We start from the raw sequence: 14,037 nt of genomic DNA, 5'->3' as shown, positions 1-14,037 counted from the left end.
TCTGTTGAAGTTATTGAAATTAGTTCATCGGAAGTATCTAAAACTCACATAATAATGTTTTGTTTTGTGCAATGTTTTTGGCCTTAAAACTCATATTTTTTATTCCAACTGGACCTCCTGGTTTATATTTGATCTTCTCAAAGGGCCTTTAGCAACACCGCCACACATTGATGGTTTACTGAAACGGGTCTACAGGCCAGAGACACAGGTGCTCAACAGGTTAGGGGTCCCCTGGCCCAGAGCCTCTGTTTTAATGCTAATATTTCTTGTTGGAATGTCACAAAGAGACGCAAAACAACTAGGAAAAGATGCAAAATTACCAAATAGAGATGCTAAAAAAACTACGAGAAGCAAAATTACCAAAAAGAGACTCAAAACAAGAGCTGGAATAAGAGATGCAAATGCATACAAACAGATGGGAAACAACTACAAAGAAATGCAAAAGCAGAAGAAAAAAAAAAGATGCATAACGAAACACAAAATAACCAAAACTAGACACAGAAAGACGCAGAGGAGATGCAAAATGACCAGCAATATGTCTGCTCTTTGGGCTCTGTGCATGTCTGTGCCCAGGGGTCCATCGTCTCACAATCCGTCCATGCTGCCACACCAACGCAGACGCCGACCTTTCTTTCTCTTTCTGGTGCAGTTCGGTTTGTCTCGCTCTGAATGTGCCCGTATAGTTGCAAAAGCTCTCAATGCAGCTGAAATTGAAGCACCTCGGGGAGCATCGTCTCGACATGCAGCTGATAGCGTTAGAACGTCTTGTGTTGTGCTGCACCAAAAATAAAACAATTGTGTTTCGTGCTCCAAGTGTTGTTTTTTTCCACTTGTATTTAAGTGTCTGTCTGCCTCAGGATAAGAAAAGAAGATTCACCCCCTGAGAATGCAACTCTATCACAAAGCCTGTCCACAGACAACAGAACACATTACTGAGGAGAACGGGCTGCCGCTCACTCCGACCCTCGGGAAAGCTGCTGATGGCGGGGAAATCACAGCGAGGTGGTTAAAAAGGACTCAGCTGCCTACGTGTGAGGTGTGCAGGGGAGTCGTGTCTCAGTTTAACCTGCAAGCCAGTGAGTTTTGAATCTTTTTATATAATATGCACACATGAATTAACTGTTCAGAAGTTTAGAAAGTGGGGACAGAAAAGTTTTGTCTTTTTGCTGCACTTTTCACACGTGAACAATGACTCCAGGAAATCTATACCGCGGCCGTCCGCTGTCTCCATCTGGTGAGGTTGTTTTGGCTGCGTAATGAAAACAAATGGTGATGTAGCCGCGCTGCAGCGACTCCGCACGCCGCCTCATCCATCCCCATCTGAATGAGATCTATTCGCCATCAGGGCGAGAGGACGCGGAGCTCCCAAAGCCCCATCACTGCAGTTACTCCTCCGGACTTTGGGCTGCAGGCTCCTAAATGTGCTCAATTCAATCGATCTGACAACTTTGCACTGAACCCCCGGCTTCATAGTCGTAACAGAGAATTCACACCAAACGGGACTTAATTGCAAATACACGCTGAGACCAGGTTGAGAGAAAGGAGGTGTGATGTTTCTCTTAAGCTCCTTTTTTCAAACTGTTTCAACTGTGACTGTTTCGACCCGGGAAAAGAATGCGTTTGCCTGTCGGGGGGCAAACAAACTCAAACGGCCGAGCTGTCCATCTCGTGAGGCAGAAATGAACTTGGCTCTCTGTCTGAACACACTTCTATGCGCTCAAATTAAAGCAGCAACAAGCAGCTTTGCTTTCGGTGTCATCAAAACAGAAACATTTGCCACATTTCACAAAAGCAGTTTGCAAGCTTGGTGGCAACAAAGGACTGACGCTCGCAGAAATTGCAGATTTGTTTTGCAAATGTCCAGGGCTTAACCACACAGATGGCAAGTTTGGCTTTGGTTTTGATTGATTAAACGAGAAAATGATCTCTTGTTGCCAATCACAGCGTGCGAGATGCAACGATGAAAGAGGTCTCTGAATACCCAGAAATACAGCAGCAGTAAACTGCACACAAACACCTTCATCATTTTCATCATTATTATTAGCATGTCTCGTTTAAAAAGGCATGACTTTTATCTTATTTAACTGTTTTAATCTTGCATCACATTAAACGTCCAGCCATCACTGCATCATTTCAGTTCAGAACATCCAACACGACACCAGACAAGTTCACTAATGAGGTGAGCTGCATGAGGTATTGTGGGAGAATGAAGTTCCCCGCACATATAGTGTTCATCTGACTCCACTACAGCCTGAGGAGACGTATAAATTGGTTCATTTGCTACTCATACTCAGGACTTCTGCCTGCTGGGGCCTTAAAATTACCAATCAGCTGACGACCATGCAAAACAAAACGTCAAGAAAAAAACAAAAGAGACCGACTACAAAGAGGGGAAGTAATGAGAGAGTCTGGACGCGATATAACTCTACTTGGCAGACGACGAGGTGCACCTGAATCACAAGTGGTGTTTGAGAAACATAAAATAACAATATATTGTATCCTATCATACTACAAGTATGTGGCACTATATGTACATTATAATTACATGATGAGTTTAGCTGTTAAAAGAGTCTTTATGGTTTATCATCAACATGTAAGCGTTTTAATTATGAGCATGTTAGCGCTCCGACGTTAGCATTCAGCCTCATGGAGCCGCTAGCATGGCTTAATAGAGATACATCCTAGTTTGTTTACAATATTTTAGAATCATTTTATTGTACTCTTTGTGATGTTTGAAGTTATAATTACAAATATATACTTCTTCTATTCTTATAAGGATTGAACGCTGAGATGCTCACTCAATGAGTCCACGGGCACGCGGAACTTCCTGAACGTCACTTCCTGAACGTCACTTCCTGAACGTCACTTCCTGTTACTCTGACTATTTACTATTAGCTCACTTCCTGTTCAGTGCAGCTATTCACAATCCCTAATGTTTGGTTACAATGAGTAAAGCTCATACAGGCACTTCAGTTTCGTGGTCCTTTGGGAAGGAAGCGAGGGAAGCGTTACGCTTGCTTCATTCAGTAGAGAAACACAACCTGCAGTGTGCAGTTAGGTTGCGCTGATGTTCATGTATTTCTGTGCTTTCAGAGAAGTAAAGACGTTGTATAAAACATATGTGCGCCTGGAAGTCCCTTGTGTCCAAGTGTGCAACACTTAACACGTCACAAGCCACACTGTGATTGCTTTTGTCCAACAATGTCAAGATAATAACAATATAACATTTCACACAAAAAGTGCAATACTATGTGCTTCACAGATTATGAATACACATAGAAAAAGACACATGCAAAAAGTAGAACAAAGATGTAAGTGTAGCTAAAAGTAGTTTCCTCTTCTTCCTCTGAATTAAAGGCGGTAAACAAAGTGCGGCGCTGCTGTCGGTGTTGGTAGCTGTGGATGAGAGCTGGCTCAGGACTGCATCAGTCACTGTAAAGGCTTCTCTCCCTCTCATCAACAGCAGCAGCAACCTGGCAGCCTTCCACTGTGTGTGTGTGTGTGTGGGGGGGGGGGGGGGGGACGCCGCCCTTCAAACACACTGGACTTGGCGGTATAAATGAAAATGCAGCTACACGGAGAGAGACGCAGGGAGAGGGAGAAGGAGGGAGCTCCACCTGCCTTCCCTCCAGCCAGACTGTGGGTGTGGAGGTGGAGGTGAGGGATGGAGGGAGTCTCCTTCGAAACAAGGTGAGCCTCACCTCCTCCAATCTCCATCCCATCTTCCCCCTTATACCCCCCCCCCCACCCCTCCCCTTTTCATTCCTCTCCTCATGCCAGAGTCTTAAATTGGAGGCTGAATTGGTGGGTCCTGGGAGGGTGAGGAGGGGTGGGGGGGGGGGTCGAGGATCCCGATCACCCCCACCCCCCTTTCCTTCCCCATTTGCAGTGAAGGTGGTTGACTCAGAAGGACTGCATCGCCACCTCTCTCCTCTTTCATCACCATCCTCCACCATCTTTCTGATCACCTTGCCAAACTGTGGGAGAGAAGGGGAGGGGGGGCTTCCACCTCTGTGCCCCCCCCCCCCCCCCCCTAAATCTCAGAATGTCCCGCCTGTTTGAATGCCAAGGTGGCGGCAGGTCTTCCAGCTGAAGCTCTGCCAGGCCCTCAGCCGTCCAAAACACTGTGATGTCTTTTTTTTTTTAAGTGTGTGTGTGTGTGTGTGTGTGTCCTTTGGTCATCTGCCTGCAGAGATGGGAGGGGGAGGCGGGGGGGGGGGGGGGGGAGCGCAGCTTCTGGAAAAGGTGTTGCAACAGTTGGAGAGGGCGGAGTGTCATGCACATACACACACATGCATACAGACCTGTCAGAGTAACTAAGAATCAACATTCATAACACCGGTGACTCGTTTGTTTGGTGGAATTTTGTGGCGTTTTTTTATTTTATTTCATTCCAACGTGTAAATATGAATTTCTAGCACATTTACATAAAATAAGGTAAAAGGGCACATTACACAACCTGACCCGAAAGCCTGTATCTTTGATGTGGGAGACGACGGTTCACATCCCACCTGCTACCAACAATCCACGCAATTAATTCTCATCACAAGGTTTTTGTTTGTTTTTGCATGATGATGTCTTGTCTTGTGTTAAAGTGGCTGGAATTTTGGAAAACACCAAGTAAGAGGACCTGGTGCATGGATCTTCTTCGCCAAACTGTCATTTCCAAAGTCAAGAATCGACTCTTCAGCTCCTTTGTTTTAGCTGACGAAACTTAACCAAACCTTTAAAATGAAAGTGGCAAGTTAGAACAATAACTCTGTATTCTGTTTCTGTTTCTCTTACTTTATTGTTTTATTGTTATGATGAAACGTTCTTGGTCATCAACAAAAGCTCTTTTGTGTAACCATCATATTTTGGAAAGCACTAACACACAATGTTCTGCTGATGGTTTAAGTCTAATGAGGAAACGCTGGTGAATCTTTGTGGAAAGAACGTTGAGGTTCTGTAGAAGAGGAGAGTTACTGTCGTACACAACACGAAAAAACAGTCTTTGCACGAAGTTACAGGCCTCATAACGATTGAGAGACTTTATGCCGTTGGTATAATGGTTAAAGAAGCATGCACAGAGGAGACGCTGATGAACTAGAAGCTAAATCAAACATGTGTTCCTATTATATTCATTAAGTTTGTTTTGTTTTTGAAATCAGACGCTGACAGCGGATCCTAAAGATGACTGACGGAGCAGATTCAGTGGACTTGTTGATTTGTATGAAAGGAGCCGTTGTCGGAAGATAATCCGTTCATCCTTTCTGGCAGAAGGGTGTGATTTATGGTTACCTCTGCCAGAAAGGTTTCATTTTTCACCCTTATTAGCGAGTTTGTCCGACTGCCAAACTGGCATCGACTGGAATCGAATGTCTCGATACCCGATCGACACATCACCGTGACATTGGAAGGACACACTCGGCGCCAAAATACAATTTTCTGCACGTAATCAGGAATTTCCAAGAGATGATTATTGTTTTTCGGCCCTTAACTATGCAGCTAATGAAAATACCGGCTGGAGTCCAAATCCAGAGGGAGGGTTTCATGATCGAGAAGTCATTTTTAACTGACGGCTGAGATTCCTTTGACGGTGGCAGGAAGTTAATGATTTTTTTGGCATTAGTAATTTGAGTTCTCGAGCCAAGTGTTTTAGACTCACTGGAATCTAGACCCTGAAGTCTTTTACATTCCATCCAGGTAGATTTGTTTATTTTTGGGTTTCAAAGTGCTTCTTCCATTAGACTCTTCTTTGTCTCACTTTCACACCTTTTTATTTATGTCTGTGTGTTTTGATCACAAGCTCTGGAGAAGATCTGTGTGTTTTCCCCATGAGAGCGACCTCACATACTTCTGATACCACCGATACTTCATCTCACTTTTCACTTTCCTCTCGCCGGTCTCTCATTTCAAAGCGAACGTTTAGGGATGGCGTCTCTTCTCTTTTTGTCTGTCGTCATCGCCAAAGTCGAACACATCAATCACACATTTGTTTTCCATTTAACAGAGACGCTTTTAAAGATGGAAATATCCTCTTGGCAGCGCGTCAGTAGGCTCTTCCTCTTTCAAGCCGTCTTATTTAGCTGGTCTTATTTCTCCCCCCCAACCCTCACACACACACACACACACACACACACACACACACACACACAGCAGAGCTAACACCACATCTGTAGTGTGGTTTGGTTTGGAAAGGAGGGAGGGACAGAGGGGGGGGAGGGAGGTGTAAGAGAGAGTTAGACTTTCTGTGCTGTGGAGAAAGCAACCTCCAGATCTGCATGCAGCTCCATCACGTCTCCCCTGATTAGCTTGAGAGGCGTCTTCGAGATGCACGCAGGTGTGCGCTGAGCAATCTCTCTCAGAGATGATGAAACTGCATTAGCATGAAGATACGGAGCATCTTATCGCACTGGGAAGCTGCTGGAGGGAGCCAAGAATTTGGTCTTTAGGGGAATGTGGTTCCAAATAAGGGGGGAGTCATGGCACGTTTCCTGGCCGGCTGGATGCCACTTTAAAGCACCGTGCTGGTGGTTTTGCACATTTTAGCTCATTATTCACTAATCTCAATGCGACCTACCAGAAATCCTCCCATTTATTTCCAACCTGTAGACGAATACTGGCGGAGATGGAGACTTGAGAGCTCCAACTCGAGACGTATTTTTGTCACAAAACGTGTTTTTTTCAAACTCAACTTTGAACGTCTGTTGCAAGAGTTGATTCACTTCACATGTTGTTGCTCTGAAGTCTCGACCAGACAGACTTGAGCAAACACTTGAAAAGCAAATAACCCCTTCAGTTCAAAAGAGGTGTGGGGGGGGGCACTTCAAATACTTTTTTGATACAGAGTCTTCATAGTTCATTTCATGAAACACACTCTTTTGCAGTAAACATTTAGTTTGCTTCATTTTAAGCTACCTTATCATTGCAGCCTGGTGCAAATATGCAAAGACACTTTTAATTAGTTCTGCCAACTATTTCACATATAACACCTTTGCACTGGTATTTCTTGGACCCCTGGATTTGGTTGTAAACGTCTGTGCAGTAGAAATAAAGGGACAATAGTTGAAAAGACACTTTGACAGGTTTGAGTTCATCACTGGGTCATTATCTCAAATCGAGAACAGACTTTCACCACCAAAGTATTCAAATATTCACATTCAAAGGAAAGATTATAAAATGAAATATATAGCACCAGCAAATACTAAAACTACAGCCAACTATCACTCTGCACCTGCATCTGTATTCGTTGTTCTAAAAGGTATAAAGACGTCGAGCTGCAGATATACAAGCCGCTGTTATGATACTCGAGTGCCTCTACTACTATTTTAACACCACTCACTTGGCTTCATTCCATGTCAGGCACTAATGTATGACTATGACAAATACATGCTTGGTGCTTCGGGGAGTTTTAAAGTAGTAAAAAGTGTTGTTTTGTTTGAAGTTGTGTTGCTTTACATGTTCCACATGGTGATGGGGGAGTCACGTCCAGCTTCCAGCCTCGCTGTCCAGACTGGAAGACAAACAAACTTTGTCGCTCTGCACAAGGAAATTCTGTCGCTCTGACTCCGTCGGCTGTCGCCCGGCGGACTGAGAGCACATTTAGGAACCCAGACTTTCTCTTTTTACTATTTATACAAGACGTGTACGTGCACAGGAGGAGAGAACGTCTCGTTCGGTGTGAATTAACCATAATGGTGATAAAATGCTGATGATGGTCCTTAAAAAAGCCCTCAGTGAGAGAGCTGCCAATTAGAGGGAAGATGGTGATTAAATGGGAACAATAAAGCTTTATCTGCTCTGCCGCACACACAGACAGACGTGCATGTTTAAGACACACAAGCAACGTTCAGAGAATTATATACACACCATTACGACAATACACAGTACCTGCAGACACACACAAACAGATGTTTGTACTACTTGTGAGGGCCCATGATGAAGGCTCATTTTGAAATACAGCATTTCTTGTCCCTTAATCCTAAAATCTCAAATGTTAACCTTCAGACAGACATTTCAAATACTTCTATAGAACCAGAGGAGTCGCCCCCTGATGGACATTAGAGAGAATGCAGGTGGGGGTCTTCTTTGGATTCACTTTTCAGACCCGGAGGTTGCCGTCTTGTGAATCCTCACAGACCCACTGGCAGAGTTGGAGACTCTCTTGTCACACAATTTCCTCACTCGCACCGAAAAATAACATCATAGATAAGACGAGACCTTTATTGATCCCCATGGGAGGAAACGTTTGACGGAATATCCTCACCCTCCAGAATGTGAGGGGCTGAAGCTCATTCGGGCACAGACATTATTCTCAGTGCACAACACAATCCCCCCCACATACAAACCCTCTCAAACAGAGCCGTGTTCCTGCCAGCGAAGCAGCAGTCATGGGTCGTGCTTTGTTTTCTCTGGTGTTTGTCAGTTGAACCCAGCGATGCCACCAGACATCAGCACCCGATGCAACTCTTAATGAGTCTCTGAGGAGCGGCCAGCTGTGCAGCGGCCAGGAAACAACCCCTGTTTAAAAAAACTATCATCTCATCCCTGACGCTCGCCCACCTCCCTCCCAGACATCCCAGCGCTGAGATTGGACCTAACCATCGGCTCAGACAACGCCTCAGTCTCTCTGCACTGAACTGTGAACCCGAACAGCTTGGCCAAACGCTTGGCCGCCAGGCACTTGAAAGCGTCATCTGCATTTGAATTAAAAAAAAAACACTTTGGTGACTCATTCTCAATCCAGAGGTCCGGTGGTGTTTCATTAAGGGGATTTGCATGTCTGACGTAACGTGACTTTATGTTAATGTCCGTGGCTTTCTCTCTGAGGATTGATGAGAGGGATTTATAGGTAGAAATAGGCAGCAGTGAGATATACAGATAGAGATAATATAGAGACACATTTATTCCTCTTATATGTGAATGCAGACGTACAGAAATATGAGATAAGAGTGAATATAGGCTCAACTACATTGACAACAATCAAGAAACTCTGTATAAATATGCAATTGAGGGATTATCTCATGGTAGCTTTTGTTGAATTTCGGAGAAATCTATAAACACAAATAGACAAAGCAGTAAAATAAATACCTAAATGTGTATTTTGGATGTCTATTAGTCTGAAAAAAAGACGTGTTATGTAAGAAAAATAGACCAAAATTGATCAGTGCATGAAACAGTATATTTGCCTGTTGTGTCTCCTTAAGTTCCTCTGGGCCACATGTTGGTCACATACAGTATATTCAGTGTTTTGATAACATTAGTAGAGAACACAGCAGTCTCTCTCTCTGGTGCAGTAGTGTGAGTAGTTCTGTATCTCCCATAAAAGTGGAATAAAAACCAGCCCCCTGTTCATTAAGCTCAAGCAGAGCAAAGAAACGCCACCGCTGTGAGAAGTTTTATTACCTCTTTAAAAACTTCTGTGTGTACTCTTGGTGACTGTGAGGCCCCTCCGAGGCCGTTCATCATCATTTAATACTGATTCCCTGCGAGCGACCACAGAGGCTGGGTGGCCCCCCCGGTGACGAGCCAGCCTGTTTACGGACGCCAGAGTGAAGGTTAAGTCGACGCCAGATAGCAGAGGTCACCGGCGGCCGGGGGAGACGGAGATGGATGTGTGTTTGGTCTGGAAGGGAGACAGGCCTGGAGACGCTCGCTCTCTCCTACAGAGGGGCCTCAGTGCAGCTAAATCACACATGAAGACTCACCGAGCAGGAAAATACCAGCTACCTTTACTCCTGTGCTGCCTGATGCCGCAGTATTACTAGACTGGTGTTTCCTGCTGCCTCTACGTCAAGGCTGCACAGTCACATGTGTTTGTTTGATAAAACACTATGTGACCAAAAACTAGGTGGACACCAGGCCCAGTTCTTTATGGGGCTGGCTTTGTGCACGGGGGGGGGGGAGACTGACGCATCCCCAAACTGCCGCCACAAAGTTGGAAGTTGCCTAAAACACTGTAAATCTTTGTGACGATATGATTCCCCTTAACTGGAACTAAAATAACTTTGAAAAACTAAGTACAAAATAAGTACAGTGGAAACCATCTCATACCGATCACGTCTGTCTGTTGCTAAATATTTATTTTTCTTTATTTCTCATTCACATTACAATAAAATTGACATTTTTATATTAATAACATGCTTATAAAGTAATGAAATAGAGAGCTTCGCTAGCTACAGATTTTTTCAATTTCACATTACTGTTCAAATAGAATTACTGCATAATTCTAAATCACTATAATACAGTACAGTTCCTACTTGATATGAAGTATAGTTTAATGTGGACATGGGTGTCCTGTCTGCATACTTTTGGCCAGACAGTGAAATGTTTTTATCTGCATTTGGACACAAATATAAATCTACAAATGCTACAAAATACTGATCGTGAGGCTGCATCTGCAGGATTTTCCAATTTTATTAAATTGCAGTAGTTCATAAATAATAACTTATGACAATGTCAAAATAAAATGCTTTTGCTGGTTGTTTTCTATTAGATTCGGCTTTAGATAAGCATTGATAAATGGGTGAAATCTTCTCCAAAATGTCATGTTTAGCGGGAGATAATCCATCTGATGATCTTTAAACATGCCATCTTTTCATTATAATATCATTTCATATGTACATTGTTTGGATTATTGATTTATTATCACAAAAATAAAGACCACTCGCCACAATTAGTTCCTCAAATGTCTGACACAGTTTCGGTGCTGCTGTTTAACTTTCTTGCAAAATAACATTTTCGTTTTGAGATTTATTTTTTACCATTGTGGTGTTTTTAAAAGTAAAGAAGTTCTTCTTCCAGACCGCAACTTATTCAGCATAATCCTGAATCATTGTGACATTTTTAAACAAGCAAAACAATGTGCATTTTGCCAAGTAAACTACTATTTCATTGATTCAGCCCAGTTTCATGAAGAAACGCTTTTCTTCTGGTTCGTTTTCTCTGCTGAGATGCCATGAAGGAAACATAATGAGCAGAGAGATGACCTCATCACAGAAAGGTGTCTGAAAGCCAATTAGTTTTTCTTCTTCTGTTAAAAACTCCTCTCACCTGACGCAAAACTCCAACCGTGTGAAGACAAACAGTTTCCTTCTTTATTTCAGTTGTGGCTGACTTTGGTCTTTGCTCATTCATCCCTCACCAGTGAGAGAGACGCTGTCACACACTGCCATCTAGTGGCCACACTGCAAACACTACTGACCTGATTGAGAGCTTTTTTCAGGCTGACAGCTGATATTTGGTCCCTGAAGTTGCTTTAATTTCAGTTATTAGGGGCCGACGGTCCCTGGCACCTACAACAAGGAACCTATGTTTTATGTACAGGTTATTATTGTTCTGCTGTGCAATCACAATTTTGAAGGGCTTGGGATGTTCGAGAGCACAGAAATTGGCACAAGCACTTCAAAACTGACGAAAATGACAGAACTCAGATTGGGCTCCAGCGGGGCAAGTGGGCTCCGTGGCCCCCCAGGATGCACGCCAGGGGTGGGATAAAGTTCCTTCAATATTCACGAAATATGTGGGATCATTGCTCTCATCGTTAAGAACATTTTTTTTAATATTTTCACCTGACAGGAAGTCAGCCATGTTTGGATTTTGTGTGTTTGTTTGCATCTTCACCGGCACTTGTTTGAGGACTTAAGGATGCACAAAAAAAAAACGTTGCACCCATGTTCAGACTAGTAACTTCTTTTATGTCGCAATTGGGTTTGAGACTGGCACATCGGCTCGATAGCGCCTCAAATTAATTTTAGCCTTCGAATGCATTTTTGAGGCCCTTTATATATTCAAAAACCAGGCGGCAACCTCCGGTTCTGCCAAGTGAAGCCGATGTAAAGTGTCTTAAAAGTTGCATTCTCTCTAATGTCCATCAGGGGGCGACTCCTCTGGTTGCTAAAAAGTCAGATTGTATAGAAGTCTATGAGAAAATGACTCGACTTAACACTTGACTTATTACCTCAGTAATAAGGACAATATAATAAATATCAGAGCTTACAGGGAGGACTCTAATAACACCAGCTCAAAGCATCAGTACAGCTCTATTTCAAATATAGTCTGATATAACAGACAGCTGCTAGACAAGACAGAAGCACAGAGAGAAGCTGTTGAGAGATTTATTGCAGTTTATTTCAAGCGCTATGAATAACAGCGTGATCACAGCAGCTTCTGAACAATCCAGATGTCTCAGATGTGTTCGGTTCTCCTTCGTCTCGGAGCAGAGCAGTGTTTACATCTTCAGACTAGTAAGCAGACAGACAGACAGCAGTGTGCGGTTTATACGGTTTCACTATCAGCGGATCTTTTTTTTACAAACCTCTTTGTGAAGATTTACATCTACTTTTACTCACATCTAGTGTCTCCGTGTGAAACGACAGTTACTACGAGCACATCTTCAACCAGGCCGTGTTAAGTCCCAAATCTGTCATGTGGCGCAGCGTATCATTCAGATGTGAGTGATTTTTAAATCTTTAACACGATGTTGAACTACAATCACGGAAAACCTGAACAGATGAGGCCTGAAGCAACAGAACGACTACAGAATAATGTAGAAAATGTCATAAAATCTTCCACTGAATGTAATAACATGTCATTAAAGAGTATGATGAAAATAATAATGATGTACATTCCTTACACCTTTATCAGCGTTTACATTATTAATTAAAAGCATTATTGCAAAGCCCTTAAGATGTAATTAAGGGGGGATTTCTTAAATCAACATTTCCATCCAGCACAGGGACCAGCTGTTACATCATCAGTCAGCACCGTCGTGATTGGGTTTGTGTGGATGCTGCATCATAAACAAAAGTTTGGGATTCTTGCAGCGTGCATCCTCTTTAATGTCCGTTTATCTGTAGAGTGACTAACACACAGAGAATTATCACCAAACTTCACAGTCTCCTTTTAGTCTACTTTGGATGATTTGTTCTGTTTTTAAGGAGGAAACATTGGCCCTAAATTCATCAGGGGATAGAAACACAAGTCCTGGATTCTAGTGTCGCCGGTTGTGTAAATAAGCAACATTTGCTTCACAATAACAACTTCATAATATCGCCGTTGTTTTTACAGCCAAAGACATCTATTAATGCAGCTTTACGTAAGATAATACAGTCTGACAACTGACTGAAATTAAACAAAATACCAAGACGAAGCAAAATAAATGGACACAAAGTCAGCGGTAGATGAATGTACAGATGGAGAGGCACTGAAGGCGGCAGAGTGAGTAGTGATACTGTTTCCAGTTCTAAGGCAAGATTTAAACCCAACGTTCACCCACACAAGGACGGGTCACAGTGTGACTTTAATTAAGAGTTAAACACTGTAGATGTGACCCTCCTGCTTCTTTACTGGATACATGTGTTCTTGTCTCTTATTTGTTTTCCTTTTGATTGAGTTGTTCTGATGCATTTCTTTGTCTTATATACAACGGTTTGAATTGCCTCTGTGTATGAAAGGTGCTGTACAAGAAACTTGAGTGGAAAGAAATCATAACTTTGTATTTAAACTGGCTTCAGTCTAATCAGCCCTGACAGACGTAATGCTGATGCACAACTGAAATCAGATTTTATGGTGATAAATGCCTTGATTTTTCTAAAACGTCTCCCCTCATAACACACAAAAAACATCATTGCTGCTCTGGAAGAATTGAGAAATAAACTGTTCACTGAAACCACAAAACAAGATGCTAAAATGAATGTTTACATAAATAAAATGTCCAAAGAACAACTTGTTTTAAGATCAGTCACAGGGGAACAGACGTGGAGCCAGAATTCAAATGATCTCCAGGCGCTGATGTTCCAGAAGATCAGAAAGGAAACACTGGACTTCCAGAGGACATGAGAAGAAGCCGTTACAGTACAGAAGCATGAAGCACCTGTGGTGAGATGATACTTCAGCTGAGAGGAACATCAGCTGTGTAGTCAAAACAAGTCACTTCTTCTTCTTCTTGAGTTTTAACAGGAGGAGCAGTGTCAGTGTGAAGCAGGCTGGTCCAGTCAGTTTACATATGAGAGAACACAGCAGATCAACACAGGAGCAGTGAGGAGAGGCTCAACA

The sequence above is a fragment of the Pholis gunnellus genome (genome assembly GCF_910591455.1).
Source record: "Pholis gunnellus genome assembly, chromosome: 15".
Lineage (NCBI taxonomy): Eukaryota > Metazoa > Chordata > Actinopteri > Perciformes > Pholidae > Pholis > Pholis gunnellus.
The sequence above is the reverse complement of the archived record's forward strand: the minus strand, read 5'-3'. Positions refer to the sequence as shown.